Below are 20,172 nucleotides of genomic sequence, written 5' to 3' on the forward strand. Positions count from 1 at the left end.
AAAATTAAATTATTTAATATCCTTTAATTTAAAATATTTATTATTATTATTATTATTATTATTATTATTATTATTATTATTATTATTAGGACCTTCGGCATAAAGTCTTGATCAGAACTATCATTGTAAGTCTATGTCCAGCAACCTTAGTATCATTAGGTGATTTGATTCTTATTTATGTAATCCTTGTAATATTACACTAGTAGTTTAGTATGTTATAGTTCTACACTAAGTGTTTAGCCTATCATTTATACTAATCTAAAGTAAATAAAATAAAATAAATAACAAGAGAATTAAAATACCTTAAGATGTAAGGGTCTAACCAGTACTTGGAGAAATTTCACAAAAACTTTTATTCAAAAGAGGAATATATTACAGGGAGAGTATTAGAGAAAGGGGTTTCTAAAAACTTGCCTTCTATGCAAAACATGATATCCTTTTATAGAGGATCTTTGATACAAAATGACAAAATAAAAACTTTACAAATGACCTTTACTGTTTACAAATAGCCTTTACTATTTACTATTTTATAAAAGTTACTTTTAAAAAGCTACTTTATTAAAGTTGCTTTATAAAAGTCTTCCATCTCCACATGGTGTTGTAAAGTCTTCCATCTCCACATGGTGTTGTCCCCAATAATGCACTTCGTGGGGTCATGTGTGTTATTTTATATTTTCCCTTTTTCTTTGTTTTTTACTGATTTGGAAGATTTTTTCAATGTGTCTTTGAATTTTTTCAGGTATTCATCTAGGCCGAGTTCGTCGTTACTCTGGAATTTTTCTGCTAAAATGTCTTCTTCATTATCTGTGGTATGAACAATAGATGTTATGAAAATATCTGTTGTATTTTCTATATCTTGATTTCTCATTAAATCTCTTTTGACTTCTTCCATGTATGAGGCGATTATTTTTTACCTTGATATGATCCCCTTTTTCATATGAAGTCTTCAAGCAATACATTTGAAAGGATTGATTTCATCTTGTTCATGTGATGATGATATATCTCTTTGCTATTTGTACTTGATAATGGCTACTTTGATGGAGTCAACTATTCCTTGATCATGGATATGTTCATCTGCTGTTTTTTTGATTCAATTTGTTCCAGAATTTTGTATAGAAAATTCTTTTAAGGCATTGAAAGTTACTAAGATTAGGCTTTACATTCACAGACCATTTCATTATCAATGGGATAGAAAATTCAATAAAGAAATACATTGTAGATATTCCTTTAAAATAAATATTTTCTATCTCCAACAAGTGTCGGAGATACTTCTAACCAATTAGTGTACAAACATTTGAAAGGTTCCGGTAAAATTTTTACTGAAGGACTATAATAGATCCACCATTGTGCAAACCAATTCAAAATATTTTGTTTGAAGATATTTCCAAAAATTTTAATAAACCATGAATGTTTCCTATTAGGATTTTCATATTACAAGATTTTATTAAAATCTTTAACATAATCATAGTAATTGAATTTTACTAAGACTTTTTGGTCCAAATGCAGATACTCCTTTTCTTTAAGATTACTCATTGCCCACTCTTCTAGAGTGAAATATTTTTAATAATGATTTTGAAAAAACTATAATCTTTCTTGATATTATTAGCCATAAAGAAGTGCTGAATTTCAGTGGATCCAGTGTAAGATAAAATTGTCTCAAAATGCATCTTATATTTGTATGTTGTAGTGGCATAGGATGTATTATTCAAATACCTTTGCATTAACTGCCATGGAACATCTTTCCATTTATGATCATTTTGGTCTAAGATGAGGATAACTTCATCTATTTTATTTTGTTCATATAGATCAATACTCTCATTATTATCATCGATAAGAGTACTGCAGTATGAGCAGATGACATTCTCCCCTTTTCTGGATTCAATAAAATCCAAGAATTCTTGGTATACCTGTTGATATTTATTAAGATCTGAAGAACTTGCAATATTTATGGAGATTAGTTTTTGGTTTCCTATTTGAGCAAGGATATTTTCTTAGCCTCTTCCTCGTCCTCTTTCCCTTCCTCTATTAGAGGAGGTTAAAAATTGAGATGTCATCCTGTATAACAAAAAAGACATCAGTTCAAATACTCTCTGGTGAGAAAGTCGGGAAGACTATTGTCAGTTCCCTTTAAATATTGAATTTCAAAATCAAATGGAGCTAATAAAGCTTGCCATCTTGCAAACGTTTGTTTGGAAACATCATGTTTACAATCTTTATTAAAGATAAACTTTGCTGCTTGACAGTCAGTTTTTATTAAAAACTTTTGATTGTATAAATCTCCTTGAAATTTTAGAACACATTTTACTATTGCAAGGATTTTCTTTTCAACAGTTGCATAATTCTTTTGGCTAGTATTCCATTTTTCTGAATAGAATTGAATAATATAAGCCTGATTATCTTATGGGGAGTATTGTTTTAAAATTCCTCCATAGCCAATATCAGAAGCATCTATTTTGATTGTTTTTTCCGAATTAGGATTGGCCAATGTAAGACATGGTAGGTTATTAACCTTTGCCTTTATATTTTTGACAACTTGGGTATGACCGTCTGTTCATGCTTTTGGATTCTTTTTTAGTCTATCATATAAGATAGTTGTATCTTTAGCAAGTTCCTTTATAAAAGGAGAAATGTAATTCAGACTTTCTAGAAATCTCTTCAATTGGATTTTGTCAGTTATAACATTAGAAAATTTAGAAGCAAATTCTATGTTCCTACTTTTAGGGATTATTTTTCCCTGATCAATATTATGACCCAAACATCTTACCTTTTTCTGAAAGAGAAACATTTTGGGTTTAGATATTACTAACCTGTTTTATATAATAATCTTTCAAAAAAGATCCAAATGTTTAAAGTGTATCTCTATATTTGTTGAGAACACCAAAATATCATCAATATAAATAATTATGAAATTATTATAAGGCATGAAAATATCATTCATAATATTTTGAAATTCAGAGGGAGCATTCTTCAATCCAAAAGGCATAACATTCCATTCGAATTGACCCATAGAAACATTAAAAGCAATTTTATACTTATCTTCCTCTGCTATCTGGATTTGTCAATAACCTGATTTTAAATCAAATTTTAAAATTTTTATAGCATTATACAATCTATCAAGTAAGTTTTTTTATTGGGAATTGGATACCTGATCCATTTAAGGACTTTGTTGAGAGCTTTATAATTAATAACCAACCTTGGAACCCCTCTTTCTTGTTCAACATGTTTATTAACATAAAAAGTTGTGCATGACCAAGGAGATTTAGAAGGTCTTATAAGGACTTTATTTAAAAGAGAATCAATTTCTTTTTTGCATAATTTTAAATATTGAGAATTCATTTGGCATGGTCTTGCTTTTGTAGGAATATCATCCTCTTGAAAACTATCTTCATATGGAAGACTAACCACATGCTTTTTTCATTGCCACAAAGTATTAGGATGGTCTCCACATATTTCTAATAAAAATTGATCTTTCAAAATTTCTATTTTTCCCATTAAATTAGGATTTTACAAAGTTTCTTCCATTGTTAGACTGCAAATTTTATTTTTTAAAAAATCAACTTGTCTGTTTTTTGAAAGTATATTTTTTCTTATTTGATATATAAATCTAGTAAAGGGTGGTGAACACTATTCAAATTTTATTTCCTTATTATCAAAAGTACCAATCACACCATCTTCATTCCACCTAGTAATGGGATATATATGAACAAACCATAATTTTCCCAGAATAATTTCATCATTGATATTTTTTATCGGTATGAAAGTTTTTGGCATGCATGATTTGTCTTGGAAAATATATGCCTTGAAAATTTTATATTCAACTCCCATTCTATGACTGCTAGCATTTCTCAAAACATGAGTAGTTTTAACAAAATATTTTGAAGGTATTAGACCTTCTTGTATATGACTGTAATATGCCCTACTATCAGTGAGGGTTGTAAACTCTTTTTTATAATTATAATCAATTAAAAGTGTTACGTTTGCATAAAATTTATACTGGGTTACAACTTCTAATGTCTGAAGAAATCCTTCTCCTGGCAAGGTCGGGATCTTATCAGTGACAAAATCCTGATTTTCTAAGGCTGAGACCATCTAGAGTCTTATTATGATCTTTTAGGATGGAAATTTCCATTTTGAGATTATCAATCTCTATTTTTAGATCTTGGGTTGTTGCTGGGACATCAACCACTTTTTGTCTTTCTTTGAGAAGTCTCTGGACATTTGTCATGGTATAACAACCCTTCTGGGAGGGAATTTCCTCTGATTTCTTAGGAGAACTTGTAGAGGGTTGGTCATCCTCATGGCTCAGTAATCGAGATCTTAATGTAGGATCTTTTATAATTTCTAAAAGTGCTGTTAATTTGTCCTCTTTAAGAACATTGATCTCCAAATATTGAAATTGAGAATAGTATTTAGAAGACATCATCTTCTTCTTTGTTATTACAAGGTTGTCCTTGTTGACAAGTAGACATTCCTTTTAGAAAGATATATAATTTTAATTTTGAAGGAATCTGAGGTCTTCATCTGTCGATGATTGTTCTTCCTCAACATCACTTTGATCCGTGCTAGAATTTTTTGGAGAAGAGTTAAGCAATATTTTGCATAATGATTCTTTAATCTCTTCATCTATTCTGAGGATCTTAATTTTTTTCCTTAACCTTGAAATCCTTAGCAATCTGGCCTACTCTACCACATCTGTAGCAAGTATTAGGTTTTTTGAATTTGATAAAATCTTTTCTTGCTTTATAATCCTGTTTTCTCTTATATTTTCTCTCTATTCTTTTTGCCTTCCTATTAGGAGAATCCTGTTTCTTTTTATGCCTATAAGGCTCTTTAGAACTTCTAGGAATGTCTATGGCAAATTGTTCACAGGATTTCCCTAGTTGTTGTCTTTCATTAAGATTATATCTCTTAATTTGTTGGTTTAATCTTATTTCATTCCATAAGGATAGCCCTTCTTGAGTACAAACATTAATCAATTTTTCATATGTGTACTCATCATAATTGATACTTCAATAAGATCCTCGGAGAGCCTTTCTAACTCTCTCAGCAAATAATATTGGAAGATCATCTATAAATTTAGACTTCCAGTAAGAGCTATTACTCTTTGGTAATTCCATGACTCATGATAGAATAACATCTTTGTACCATCTAAAAGATGTAAGAGTCTTGCATCTCAAATTTTAGAGCATGGTCCTGATAGTCTCACTATTATCATATCATTTTCCTAAAAAGTATTCCATAATATTAAGAACTAAAGTATAAACGGCATTGAGAACAGGTTGACCTTGTTGTATCTTCACTGCTTGCAAAATTTTTGCACGCTGGTCTAGAGTGAGATAATTATCCCAACATTCCTTTAATTGATCAGTAAATCCTACATAATCATTTCTGCAATAGACTTATCATTATTTTCATGGACTTTGCAAATAGTACTGTACATCAGCATTCAATGTAGAAATCTGCCTTTCAGTGAAACCATCTATGTTCCATTCATAGATTTCTTTTCCACTAAAACTATTAGGAATAATCATATCTTGTTCCTCTAATAAAACATCCTGGGGAGTTGGTCTAGGATAGTAATACATCCTTTGGACTGGCTTCCTCGCATATTTTTTTGATATTTTATTAATCTCACTAGGACCTGTTTTGTTGCCCTTGATTCTATTATCACTGTGAATAGGATTAATTTTTAATCCACTAAATTTTTGTTCTAACAATTTTTGTATATTATCGAAGTCGTTACTTAGCTTGAAATCTCTAATATCGGGGGGGGGGGGGTTGAATACTAGTAGTAGCAATAGAAACTTGATCTTTCTGCTTAGTATTACTAAGTTCAATTTTCTTGAATTCAGATAAAATCTTATCAATTCTATCATGTATAGGGACAATTTATTCACCTAATATGCTCATATAAATGTTAGCATAATTCAGTTGTTTTAACATAATATTAACATGCTGAGCAGTAATAAGAGCAGTATCATTTTCAAGCAATTTAGCAAAATGCAGTAAAATATACTACTTTATCATCTTTTTCAATTGGAAAAGATTGTTGAGGAGGAAAGACTGATTTGGTGGTTTTACCATTGCTCAATTTGTAGTCTTTCATTAAAATGGAAATATAACTATCCATATATTTGGTCATAAACCATGAAACAAAAGCAATAATTTTATTATGAACAAAAAAATCTTTATAAAATTATTCCTGAAACAAATTCTTTTCTTCTTTATTAAAGTTTTTGGAAAAACCAATTTCTAAAAATTTCCCATGTTGGTTAAAGAACTCATCTGAGATCCTTTTTTTGTCGGTGATCCCAGGCTAAAATCAATTTTATTTTGATTCATTTCAAACCTGTGGGAAAATTCATTTCGGATTTAGCTGGATCCATATCAAGAATAATATTAGCAATATTATCTTTATCTAGTCTAATATTATTAAATCTAGTACTTTCTCTTATTTGATAAGTAGAAGCTCTAGATAGAGAGTTAATAATATAATCAATAGGAGAAATATAAGAAGATGTTGACCTAGTCAATCTAGATGCAACACTCATATTATCAGCTCTATTTATTATAGCCATGGGATCAGAAAATTTGATTTTAACAGTACCGTCAATGGTCTGTTCAACCTCTGTAATTTCACTATTAATATTATTCTGAGGAGGAGCTGCATCCTCGAGAATCCATTCTTTGGGAAAATCAATTTTATTCCATAATATGTCGTCCAGTAATAACTTTGTACCTACCAAAATTAGTTTCTATAAGAATAGTCTCATTTTTAAAATCCATCATTTTACACATAGGATTTAAAGTATAAAGAGGTTTATAGTAAATTCTATAACAAATACATATAACCTCGGTACCTGGCATATAATTATAACCATGAAATTTAATGCTCAATATTAAAGAATTTAAAGAATTCTCATCATTCAAAGATATCTACAAATTAGGATAAGCATTAAAGTAAATAGAGGCATAAGCCAAACTTGTTTGAACAGTCCCTATAAGAGACTTTTTCCAATCTTTGTTTCTACCATCTCGTAAAGCTGCTATGAAGCTCTCAGGTAGACCTCTTAAAGTGAGTGATTTAAAAGAAACTTGTATTAGACCAATATACATGAATATATAAGATTCCTTATAAGGAGCCAAAACATTTTCAGATAATAATCTGAAAGTAGCATGATCATTATCAACAGTAAGAGTCTCTTCAGTTATTTTAACAACTTGTTTTAGACCCAATTTTTCAAAAGTTCCCATTTGATATATCAACTTGGGTTGGACTTTAGGAATAGTCCATTTATTAAGAATATATAATTGTTGTGGCATATCATAGTGTTCTTTTCTACTATTTTTAACAGTAGTTTTCTTTCTCAGGATATTCATGAAAAAATTGTGTTGAATATATAATACCTATTATTACCAGTATTTCATGGCTCTACCTTTCCATCCCTTGGATAGATAGAGGGCAGAGCTTTTGGTTTTTTCATGTTATCAAATATTTGAACAATGAAAATAGATGGAGAGTGCCTGATCTAATTGATCAGGTCATATAGGAACAAAGTTCAAGTCTACCGGTCTGTTAGGATGCCTCAGCTGCATACCTCACTCCAGTTTCACTTGAAACCTACCATAATAATAAATGGCTCGTCTTATCGTGACCTTCTCTTGAATTCTCAAAAAACAAAATTGTCACTCCATCCCCTCAGGCGCAGAGAACCCGTCTCTATCTCGGTTGTGCTATTGGAAGCTCAAGGAAAGTCGGAATAGGAGAGCACTCATCTTGAGGTGGGCTTACTACTTAGATGTTTTTAGCAATTATTATTATTATTATAATTATTATTATTATAAGTTTTTGTAAATTTTCAAGTACTGGTCAGGCCCTTACATCTTAAGGTAATTTAATTTTCTGTTATTTATTTAATTTTCTTTACTCTAAATTAACCTAAATGATAGGCTAAAAATTTAGTGTTGAATATATAACACCTATTACTACTGATACCCCATGGCTCTGATACCAAATAAGGATTGGATCGCTTTAATAATATTTCAGGAACATTTACAAGCAAAACATAGACTCGTAGTAAGGCCAATTTAGTTTTGTCATTTTGTATTGAGTATCCTCTATAAAAGGATTTCACTTTCTTAGTTAGGATACAGGTTTTGAGAACCCCCCTACTCTTCTACTCTCTTTGTAATCATATTACTCTCTTAATAAAAATTTTTATAAATTTCCAAGTACTAGTCAGGCCTTTAAATTTTAGGTTGAAGACTGAGATGCCACCCTGTATGACATAAAAGGCATCAGTTCAGATATTTTCTAGTAAGAAAGTCAGAAAGACTATTATCAGATCCCTTTAAATATTGAATTTCAAAATCAAATGGAGCTAGTAGGGCTTGCCATCTTGCAAACATTTGTTTGGGTTGAAGTTAGGAGGGCGTTTAAGGCTGTGTTCTGAATTCATTTTGAAATAAAGCTATATCTATGAGTCTATGCTTTGCTTGTAAATATTCCTGGAATATCATTGAAGTGATCTGATCCTTATTTGGTATCAGAGGGAGGCTGGATACTAGTAATAGCAATAACAACTAGATCCTTTTTCTTAGTATTACTAAGCTCTAAATTCTTTAATTCAGATAAAATCTTATCAATTCTATCATGTATGGAAATAATTTGTTCACCCAATAATAGTAGTAGTAGTAGTGGTGGTGGTGGTGGTAGCGGTAGTAGTAGTAGTAGTAGTCATAGTGGTAGTCGTAGTGGTAGTAGTAGTGGTCGTAGTAGTAGTGGTAGTAGTAGTAGTAGTAGTTGTAGTTGTAATCGTAGTGGTAGTAGTAGTGGTAGTGGTAGTAGTAGTGGTAGTAGTAGTAGTAGTAGTGGTAGTAGTAATAGTAGTAGTAGTAGTAGTAGTAGCAGCAGCAACAGTAGTAGTAGTAGTAGTAGTAGTACTTCTTTTGTTGGTTTTGTCTTAGTGACTACGTCTAGCAAGCCATGACTCTTAAGCCCATTAAAGTTGAAGAAAAGGGCGTCTTTTTTCATGGTTAGAATCACTAGACACATGGGCTCAACTCATGTATTAAATTCTGATAGGCTTTTTGCTCGGGTAAAAGATTACTTCCATACAATAAATAGCTGTAAGAAATTCTCATATATTTTGGTTCTTCCAATAGTATAGGTCTGAATGGTCTCGTGGATTACCCCCATCCCTCAGATCCTATCAATCTGGTATCAAAGCCTAGGAACTTTCGTAGTAATTATGTAATAGATTTGAACTATTCAGCATAGATATGACTTATCTACTCATGGAAATAGGAGATATGAGTACTAAGAGTACTCGACTTGAAGAGGTAGATATACCTCAAAATCTTGACTTGTTAAACAAGTGGACTATACCAAAGGTTGATATAAAAACTATTTATGATTATGGTTGGTTTGATAAAGTTCTTTCTAAACAAATAATAAAGAGGACTAAACAGTCTTTAGCATTTAATTCATCTGAGCAGACAATTCATTTATTAAATAAATGTGATATTGATTTACATAAAAATCATTATAATTTTATGCATATTGGAATGGTTTAAATTGCCTTTAAACCATTAACTCTTAAAGGATTACCAGATACACTTTTAGCAGCTCTCAGAGATGCTAGAAATCTAAATTTTTGACACTCTGATGGGTTTAATTGAATACACTGTGGCCTGTGGTTCAGTTTATTTCAATACTTAGCCAAATTTTCAATTATGTTTGATTGATGTGAATATACCTGATGCTTTGACATTAAATGTAAAAATGCATGGTTATAATTATACTCCTGGATCTGAACTTATATGTTTATCATATAGGATTTATTATGGATTGTTGTCTACTTTAAATCCTCAATGTAAGTTATACTATACATCATATCAGACTATATTAATCGAAACTAATTTTGCAAAGTCTAAGGTCACTACTAGACGACCTATTAAATGGGATGAAATTGATTTTTCCACTACATGGACCTTAAATTCTATTATATCTCCAAGTCAAGTTACAAACGACCTGACAAATAGTGACCTTTCATATGTTACACGGGATTTGAATGGGTAGATTTTTATTCAGTTTGATGATATATATACTGTTTATAATAGACTTTCATTTTCTATGCCTAAATTATTGCCTGATATGCATCATATTTCCCCTGTTGAACCATTATATGGTCCAGCTAGAAGTCATGCTGCCTCTTTACATACAATTGATTCTACTCCTACAAGATTTGTAGAAAAATTTAAGATCAATCCTCTAATAAATTTTGTTCAAGATAATGATAATATCTTTGATAGAGATATCCCTACATCTTCTAAAATAAACTTTGATCCAAACGATATTTGATGATTCCACACCAAATTAATTTTAGTCCTAGATCCCAGGCAAGGAATTATATTCATACAGAATTTTTTAATAAAAAATGAAACCAGTTTAGAATGTGTCTTTTTAAAAGATTTATAGTCCCGATGAATTGCATAATATTTCTCAAGAATTCTATGAAGTTTGTGTCTTGCATAATCAAATTATGCATTTTGTTTCTTGGTTTATAACCACTTATTTACCTTTATACTTAAAGTTTTGGAATTATACTCACGAAAATACCTAAACTTCGATCGAATTTTCAGTTGAGCATACTGAACTTTGCGGAGGTCCTATTACCCCCTAGATTTTTTTTTTTGTATTTTAATGGCATATATCTGCCCACTTAGACCATTGCATGTAATTCACGCGCATTGGGCACGTGAAAGTGTTAAAAAATCATTAAAAAACTTTTTTTTGGTCAAACAGACCCTCAATTTTCTAATTTTTATAAATTCTATGTTTTTTTATTTATTTTTTCATTTATATCTTCTTTCTCTTCTCTCTTGTTTCTCTCTTCTCTTCAATGGTGCTCCATTGGTGTTCCATTGTTGAGTTGGGATTTAATTGAACATAATTTCATCTCACACACACACACACACACACACCAAATAAGTTATCTTTAACACACCTAATTCAATTATATCAATTTGACCCAATTTCAATACACACACCAAATGGGTCTTCTTCAATTCTTTCAAAATAGAAAAATTAACCCATCACTTCCATCAGCAACCAACACACTATTGGTGCCGGAATTTATTGGCCCAATCTTAATAGTAATTAAAATTTTAAATTCTCAAGAAATCAGTGAAGATAATTTTCTCAAATTATGAATTTTTTATTCTTTTTTTAAAATGATGCATTTTGAAGTTTCTTGTAGTTGACAATAAGAATAAAGATATTTTAGAAAGTTAAATTCCTTGTATCTGCATTGACTGATCCAACCACTACTAATGGTGGCTTTGATTCTTTCAAGATTGATTGATTTGAATTCTCTGAAGAAAAACAAGATATGGGTTTCACTTTTTTTGAAAAATTCTTGCTATTTTTTTCATTAAATTGAACTTGGGGAGTGTAAAGATTGAAACTTTCTGAGTTTTTGGTTGTTTTGGAATGTTGGATACCAATGTTTTGGTTGTAATGGTGTTGTTAGACCTCTCATGTTTGTCTTCTACACTGTCCCTAATCTTTTGTTGTTGAAAATTTTGGTCTTGTTTTTTAGTCATTCTTGTTTGAGTTATTGATGGAGATGGGCAGATGGCACATATGTGATCAAAATATTACTATTTTATTATGGATTTTGAAGAATAAAAATGGAGAAGAAATTAAATGTCCATTAAATTTTCAATTCATATTGGAGAAGAAAATATGAATGGAGAATGGAGAAGAATAAGAATGAAAAAAAATTTTTAATAAAAAATACACGTGCCAATATGAAATTGGCGCGTGTATTACACTTTCTACTTCAAAACTGGGTATAGTGTTTTGGGGGTGAATTAATTTCACTTTAAAAAAGTTAAGGGGGTAATAAGACCCCTGCAAAGTTCATTATGCTCAACTGGAAATTTGGTCAAAGGTATTTTCGTGCATATTATCTCTAAAGGTTTTAGAACGATCTTATAAAGATATAAGCGGTAATATTTTTAAAGCTATTTACCCACCACAGATGCCTTTTGTTTTACCTAATAATACAGGTATCACTTTCTTTGCTTTTCAGAAATTCATTGATAATGAAGTTGCGAAAGTAAGCATCACCTAAATTAATAATCTAATTTCTCAAAATAACTATTTGAGCTTGTATGTTAAAGTCTTAGGAGAACATATTAGTTCTCTTGATAAAAAACTTGATTAATTAACTAACTTGGTTAAAAATCTGAGTACTAGTTCAAAATCAGCTGATATTGCCTCCTCTTCAGGAAGTAAGTTAGAAGATTTAACAACCAATACTAGTATTCAAAGGCCTCTTGATATTCAGGGATTTCAAATCAGTTCGCCTTTAAAGGATTTAAAAGAGTTTCTTGATAAAAAGCTTTCTGGTTTGAATATTAAACCTATTGATTTATCAAATGATTTTGCTGATCAATTAGAATCAACTTTTGATTTGAAAATCATACTAAATCAGAGCTTAATAAGCTCCGATGGATGATTAGAAAACAACCGGGTAAAATTCCCAAATATACTGATTTACCCCAGATGGAAACTTATTACTATCAAAGACTGACTCCTCAAGATGTTCTGATAGAGAAAAGGAATTGGAATTAAACTAATACATCTTATAGTGGTTTTGATATATATGAATGGAATCTAGATAGCCTAACTGATAGGAAATTAACTATTCTAGTGAACCGCATGATGATGTATTCAATAGTGTGCAATGCGACTAGTGAAAGAAACACAGATAAAATTATCTATAAAATGATAATTGTTGGTTTAACTGGCCAAATTCGTGGCTGGTGGGACAATTGTCTAACTACTAAACAAAAGGATGTTGTTGTTAATGCATGAGCTATTGAGGCAGAGGTTGATAATCTAGGTAGAACCCTACCAGCAAATAGGGAAAATGTTGTTTATACTCTCGTTCTTACTATTTTAGAACACTTTAATAGTAGATTTACCGATCAGTATGAAACTATTCAAACCCTTCTAAACGGTCTTAGATGTAAAACTCTAGGAGAATTTAGGTGGTATAAAAACACCTTTATAAGTCGGTGTCACGCCCCAAAATCCCATCGGGCTGGACTGGCACTCGAAGCCGAGAAGGCCCGGGAGAACCCGTTCAAATACCTGTACTTTCACTTACATGTCACCAAAAATTTGGACAGCACTTCGTTGCATATAGAAGGGTCTAATTACCTGTATCAGCACAACACGCACAAATATAAATATATATAATACTTGGCCATCGGGGCCACCACATATACAAATATAACATCACTATATAAACTTCCATGACTTTACCCTTCCTTATGTCTACAAAGCCTCTAGGATATACATGACATAACTAGGGTCGTGACAAACCCCCGCCCACACATGACTCCTGTACAATAACAAAACATAAGGGACCAACTCGGAAAGCTCCGAAGCAAACTGGAGCTCACCAACAATAGCTGTATGACCTGGCTCCTATTTATGCTGTGAATGAGCTGAAGCATCTGTGCCTGCAGCATGAAATGTAGGTCCCCCGTGAGGGACGTCAGTACAAAATATGTACTGAGTATGTAAAGCTGTAAATAATCATATGTGGTATGGGGGATCAAGAAAATCAGACGCAAGTGAATAAATCATAATAGAAGTGAACCACACTTCATAAACACTTTTAGGATCATGTACATTATCTTATCATTAATCTGAATTGGTTTCTTGAATTCAAACACATTTGTGGAACGGTATACATTCGTTCATTTCATTCTTTACAATTATCATTCGCCATTACCTCCTCCTCCCGAACCTCCAACCACCTAAAAATAATCAATACTGTACCGTACTGTGACCATTAGGCTGCGCCCAGTACATATCAACTATAATCATATCAAATATCGGGATCGGCCCATGCTAGGCTTAAGCCCCTTAGCTACCACCCACACGTATATCAAGTAACACACATAAGAGATCTTTCTAATAACTTAGTTCAAAAGCTTTTGAGATTATTACATTAGTGTTCATGCCAATATAGTACCTTTGGAATAATGATACATCAATAGGAACCAAGTAATAGACTTTCTATACAATAACGATGTAATACAGACTCATTGGTACATCAACAATGTGTTTCAGAATCATCAATATCACAACAATGAAATAGGAGCCTTTCGGTATATCAATGAAACATTTTGACACTTTATAGAATGGAAACAACTTCGTTGGTAATGTAGAACAATACATGTTTTTGGACAACCTCGGAATCTTACTTGATGGAACATTGGTGTTTTCATGCCAAAGAACATCGTTAGAGTATGCTTTACATACCTCGTTGTAGATTCGGATACCAATTCAACACAACTTCCCGCCTTTACAAATCACTTATCTACAATAAAATGTTTGGCATCTAGTATTAGCAACCCAACACCACAATTCTCTTCCATAATTCCATACAACCAATATTTGCAAAGCATTCCAAAAATCAACTTGAACAATCGGTTTATGTGTATATATATATATAATCATCATTTCAATACCACATCATCACACCAAATCCCTTCACAATTCAACATAATCCAACTATGCACAAGAATAATCCAACATCATTTCCAATCATCTTTCAACAACAATCAAATAACATACTTCTTATGCTCACATGCATATATATATACATATCCATATAAATAACACCAACATAATTTACATTCTTACCATAAAATGGCCTTTTTGATTTCGAAGTCCTGTTGGCCCAAATAAGGGGTGCTTCTCGAAGCCCTCGAGACGGTGAACACAACTACGGAATCAATTTGGATTTTCTACGGTTGAATCACAAGATAATTGGAGTTGAACTTAGGCTAGGGTTTCTTATTCTTCAATAATTTGGATGATAAATGATGGATATGAGCCTAAGTATATGTATATAATGACCAATTTTCGTCCATGAGGTGATGGAAAATGACCATATTGCCCTTAAAATTTAAGTAAATCCAAATCTGTCCATGGTGGACTGTTTTGATAGGCTAAAGTAAATCGACCATAACTCTTTTCTACGATATCAGATTTGGGTGAAATTGGTATCGTTGGAAAGATAATTCAAAGGGATTTCATTTAATATAAAGTAGGCCACCCAGTTCGTCCTGTACAAGGAGTTATGATTGTTTGAAGTTGACCCTAAAAATCTGTTTTGAGAGGCTGAAATAAAACGAGTATAACTCATTACTCAGATGTCGGATTTGGATGAAACCAATTGCATTGGAAAGAAGACTCAAAGATCTTTTTTTTCATATATGGAAGCTCTCCCAATTCATTATATTAAGGGAGTTATGATCGTTCAAAGTTGACCCAAAAAAATGGCTGGCCTCAGTAGTTTGTGTGCAGGAAATTTTCCTGCACATTTACTATTCCCAATATCCCGGCCACCGTTTTATAGTTTTGAACGTACTCGATTATATCCGAAACCTATCCATTTTTGGAAATCTTTATATCGTTGGAAAGCTTATTCAATAACCTTCGTATGGAACCATCGACGGGCAAATTCCTGTATAAATAAAATAAAATAAAATTAATTCCATAAAAATAAGATCAATACACGTACTTGTATACGCCAATATATGTACTTCAATACGGGGTGTTACAGTCGGGTTATGGAATTACCCGAAAATAGGTATGCTCATTAGAAGACTAAGTGTATAGACGGACTTCCTCCATTATTTGTTGAAAAGATAAGATAGGCTCTTAGAGGTTCTTACAGTGAAATTCCATGGGAAAAATATACCTATGATAAATTGATAGGTGTATACACACAAAAAGAATTGAATTTGTGCAATGAATTAACACTATCTAGACAACTTAAGATTGATAAACTAAAGGAGCGATCTCAATTAGGAGATTTTTGTTCTCAGTTTAGTGAACTCGAACCAACCATTTCTAAGAAAATAAATCATAGATATTCTAAGGATGAAAAACCTTATAGGAAGAGAAGATCTAGATATAGATCCAAAGAAGAGTGTGAATCTAGGAAAGCTTATTGTAAATCTTCCAGATTTATGAAAAATAGATCTAAGCGAGATCTTACTAAAATTAAGTATTACAAATATGGTAAGTTTGGGCATATTGTTCCTAACTGTAAACTTGAAAAACGGAAGTCTTTAGAACTTGATGAAGACCTTCATGATAAATTTTATGGATTGTTATACACGTCAGAATCTGAATCTGATTATAATTCTGTATCTGAATCATACAATGAAGTCGTTTTGGTTAATTTATCTGATAATGATAAAAATGTTGATATTACTTGTTTCGATTATAAAAGACATACCTGCACTTGTGATGATGTATTTTATAAATTGCAATCCCAATTCAAAGATTTGAATATAATAACCATTACTTCTGATAGTGTTTTGAAACTCTTAAAATAATTTTTGGATTAGAAACCACGTGAAAAAAATTATTAATTTTTATACTAGTTCAAAACCTAGTACGTCTAAAACTGCTGATAGCAATTTTTTGAACCAGTGAAAAATTCTAATTATTTTATGCCCTATTCTTTAACAGAGATTAATAAGCGTTTTGCAATGAGTTCTACCCCTGATAAAGCTACTTCTCTTCATGATTTAAAAATTGAAGTTGCAAACTTGAAAAGAGAGATTAAATCTCTTAAACAAAATCAAATGATTTGTGATCACAAGATTTCGCAAATTGAAGAAGATATTTCTCTTACTAAAATTTCCGAAGGAAAAGAAAAAATTCCCAATGAAAATGAGGAAGATGATATTCTTCAAAAATCTCTTGATTTAAAGAATGATTACTTTCTAGGTATGATACAAATTGTTACTGCTTATAAATAATACATTAAATGTACTAATTTAATTAATAACTAGTTTTCTATAACTAATATAGCTATGACTGACAGTGAAACGGATGTTATCTGTATTCAAGAAGGGTTAAACCCTACTAAATATTTTCAAAAGACTATGTCGTCAAATCGGCACCTGGACATGCTCCTGATATAGAATATAAATTACCAAAAGCTCATATTTGCCAAAATAAAGTATGCATTCCACATTTCTTCTTTTTGGTGAAAAATCAGTTATACCCTCTAATTATACTTGGAATTCCTTTTACTACTGATATATACCCTTTTACTCATCTTGATTGTAATGAATTTACTGCTACATACAAGAATAAAGAGATATCTTATTCTTTTGTTACAGATCCCGTAACTAGAGATATAAATGATTTAATTAATATAAATCAATAACATGTTGATTCTTTACAGTTTAAAATTCTTAGTATGAATATTTGTGATACAATGAAATCTGATAAGATACAGAAAAAATTAAATTAATTTCTGAACAAATGGTTGTTGATATTTGTGTTGATCACCCTACTGCTTTTTGAAATCGAAAAAAGCATATTGTCACTCTTCCATATAAAGATAACTTTTTTGAGGATGATATCCCGACCAAATCACGGCCTTGTCAAATGAATACCGAATTGGTTGGATTCTGCAAAAAAGAAATTGATAATCTGTTACAGAAGGATTTGATAAAACCTTTGAAATTCCCTTGGTCTTGTACTGCATTTTATGTTAATAACGCTACCGAAAAAGAACGTGGTGTTCTTAGGTTAGTAATAAATTACAAACCCTTGAATAAATATTTGAAATGGATTAGGTATCCTATTCCAAACAAGAAGGATTTACTGGCAAGATTATATAACGCCAACATATTTTAAAATTTGATTTAAAATCTTGTTATTGGCAAATTCAGGTGTTTAAGGAACATACTTATAGATCTGTTTTCAATGTTCATTTTGGGTAATATGAATAGAATATTATGCCATTTGCTTTGAAAAATGTCCCTTCTTAATTTTAGAAAATCATGAATGATATTTTAAATCCTTATATGAATTTCATGGTAGTTTATATTGATGATATATTAGTATTCTCCAAGATATTTGAATTGCATATTAAGCATTTAGATATTTTTAAGAAAATTGTGATACAAAATAGTTTAGTGATATCTAAATCAAAAATGAGTTTATTTCAAACAGATGTTCGATTTTTAGGACATAACATTTCTCAAGGAAAGATTACTCCCATACAACGATCCATTGATTTTGCATCTAAATTTCCTGATGTCATTATGGACAGAACTCAATTGCATAGATTCTTGGGAAGCTTGAATTATATTTCTCCTTTTTATAAAAATTTATCTCGTGACTTAGCCCCTTTATATGACAGGCTAAAAAAGGATCAGAAAGTTTCTTCGACTGATAGTCACAAAGATTTTGTTAAACGTGCTAAAAAAAGTGTTAAAACTTTGCACTGTTTAACTTTAACCAATCCTACACGACAAAAAATTATTGAGACTAACGCATCTAATATAGGTTACGGAGGAATACTGAAATAGGTTAATACCCATGACAAATCTTAATACTTGATAAGATTTCATTCAGAAAAATGGACTGAAGCCCAGAAAAAATATGCTACTGTGGCTCATGAAATGCTTATGATTGTTTAAGTGTGTTTTAAAGTTTCAAGATGATTTATACAATCAAAAGTTTTTAATAAAAACTTATGCCCAATCTGTAAAATACATGTTTGATAAAGACTTTAAACATGATGTTTCAAAATTGGTATTTGCAAGGTGACAAGCTCAATTAGCCCCTTGTGATTTTGAAATTTATTATAAAAAAATTGATAATTTCCTCTCTGATTTCTTATCTAGGAAATATCTAAATTAAAAATGAATTTTTATACTTATTTTCTTACTGAAAAGACCATGATCACCATCTTAAAGGTAATACCGTTATACAGAGATTTGCAAAATCTTATAATTGAAAAAATTATCTATGATATCGTTGAAGAAGAATTTTATGTCTATGATTATGAAGAGGTCAGAGAAATATTTGATCTGCATGGATTCGATATATCTACCTAAAACTAATTATTTTATTTGCAGTATGGATCCTCAATGGCAATTGACCAAAGGAAGAGGAAGAGGCAAATCAGGAGGAAGAAAATCCTCTGGGGGAAGATCATCCCCAGGAAGATCATATTCTCAAGGATCATCATACAGATCCTCATCTAATTCTCCAGTTATACAAATGTGAAACAAGAGTTTGATAAACTCTAAAATAATGCAGAAAGGCAAATTATTGCCATCTCCTTCAATTCATCTGGAAGATATTCCAATGGACACTCCATTATATGGATATTTACAGGCATACCTAGCCTCATAAAAGAAAAGTGATACATTTGTTTCTATAGCTAAAAAAGAAGACAATGATGATATCAAGTCCTCGAAAAAATAGAAAACAAAGAGATGATATTTCTTGTTGAAAACTCTGAGATTCAGAGGAGAGATGAATCATGGAAGATATTCTAGAAATATTTTATGATTAACTTATATTTCCCAGATGAGTCATACAAAACCCGTACTTATTATGAAACTATTCTCACTTCTACAGGTAGTGTAGTTTTTTAGCATTTTACTGGGTATAATACAGAAGAGAATATTTATAACTTCTTAAAACTTATTATTAAATAGATTATATTCACTGAAGATTGGGGGATGACCACAATGACCGAAAGACAGATCAGTCTTAAAGAATCTTATATAAATTTTACTTATTGGGATTTTCCAGGCCATTGATAAAGTTCTTTATTATAATAATGATTGATATAAACATACTTGGTCTATGAAATTATGTGCAAAGATATTTGCAGAACTAATTCTTAATTGGTTTTTGAATAGGTGGTCATACCACGTCCAACTACCAAGAATTGCCTGATCAATTTCTTAAGTTATACAAAGAATGGACCCAAGTTTCTCCAAAGTTAAACGAGCTACATCACACAGATCATATCTGCAATCTTGAAAAAATCGATCAAATTTACTTCTTTAGTGAATTTTTCAATTCCATGGATACACAAATGGGCTCCAGAATTGGGATTCACAGAAGAGAATATCCCTTGTCTATACAAGGTATTTTACAATAATTTTGGGACAAACTAATGAGGACAGATCCCAAAACAAAAATTTTACATGGACAAGAATTTCTGGACTCTATTAAAATTAAAGTTCAGGAATATGCAGCATCCCCTCAAAAGGATATTATTGAGGATAGTGCGATTAAGAACATTGCTA

General features: G+C 31.1%; 1 long non-coding RNA gene across 1 annotated transcript; it reads left to right on the forward strand.

The window, feature by feature from the left end:
* The first annotated feature begins 500 nt into the window (after nucleotides 1–500).
* On the forward strand, nucleotides 501–19,951 carry LOC124898923. The gene is made up of 3 exons (XR_007055905.1): nucleotides 501–657; nucleotides 740–809; nucleotides 18,985–19,951. It is a non-coding gene; the product is annotated as an uncharacterized LOC124898923 (long non-coding RNA).
* The last annotated feature ends 221 nt before the right edge of the window (nucleotides 19,952–20,172 follow it).

This window comes from Capsicum annuum, chromosome 5 (genome assembly GCF_002878395.1).
Source record: "Capsicum annuum cultivar UCD-10X-F1 chromosome 5, UCD10Xv1.1, whole genome shotgun sequence".
Taxonomy (NCBI): Eukaryota; Viridiplantae; Streptophyta; class Magnoliopsida; order Solanales; family Solanaceae; genus Capsicum; species Capsicum annuum.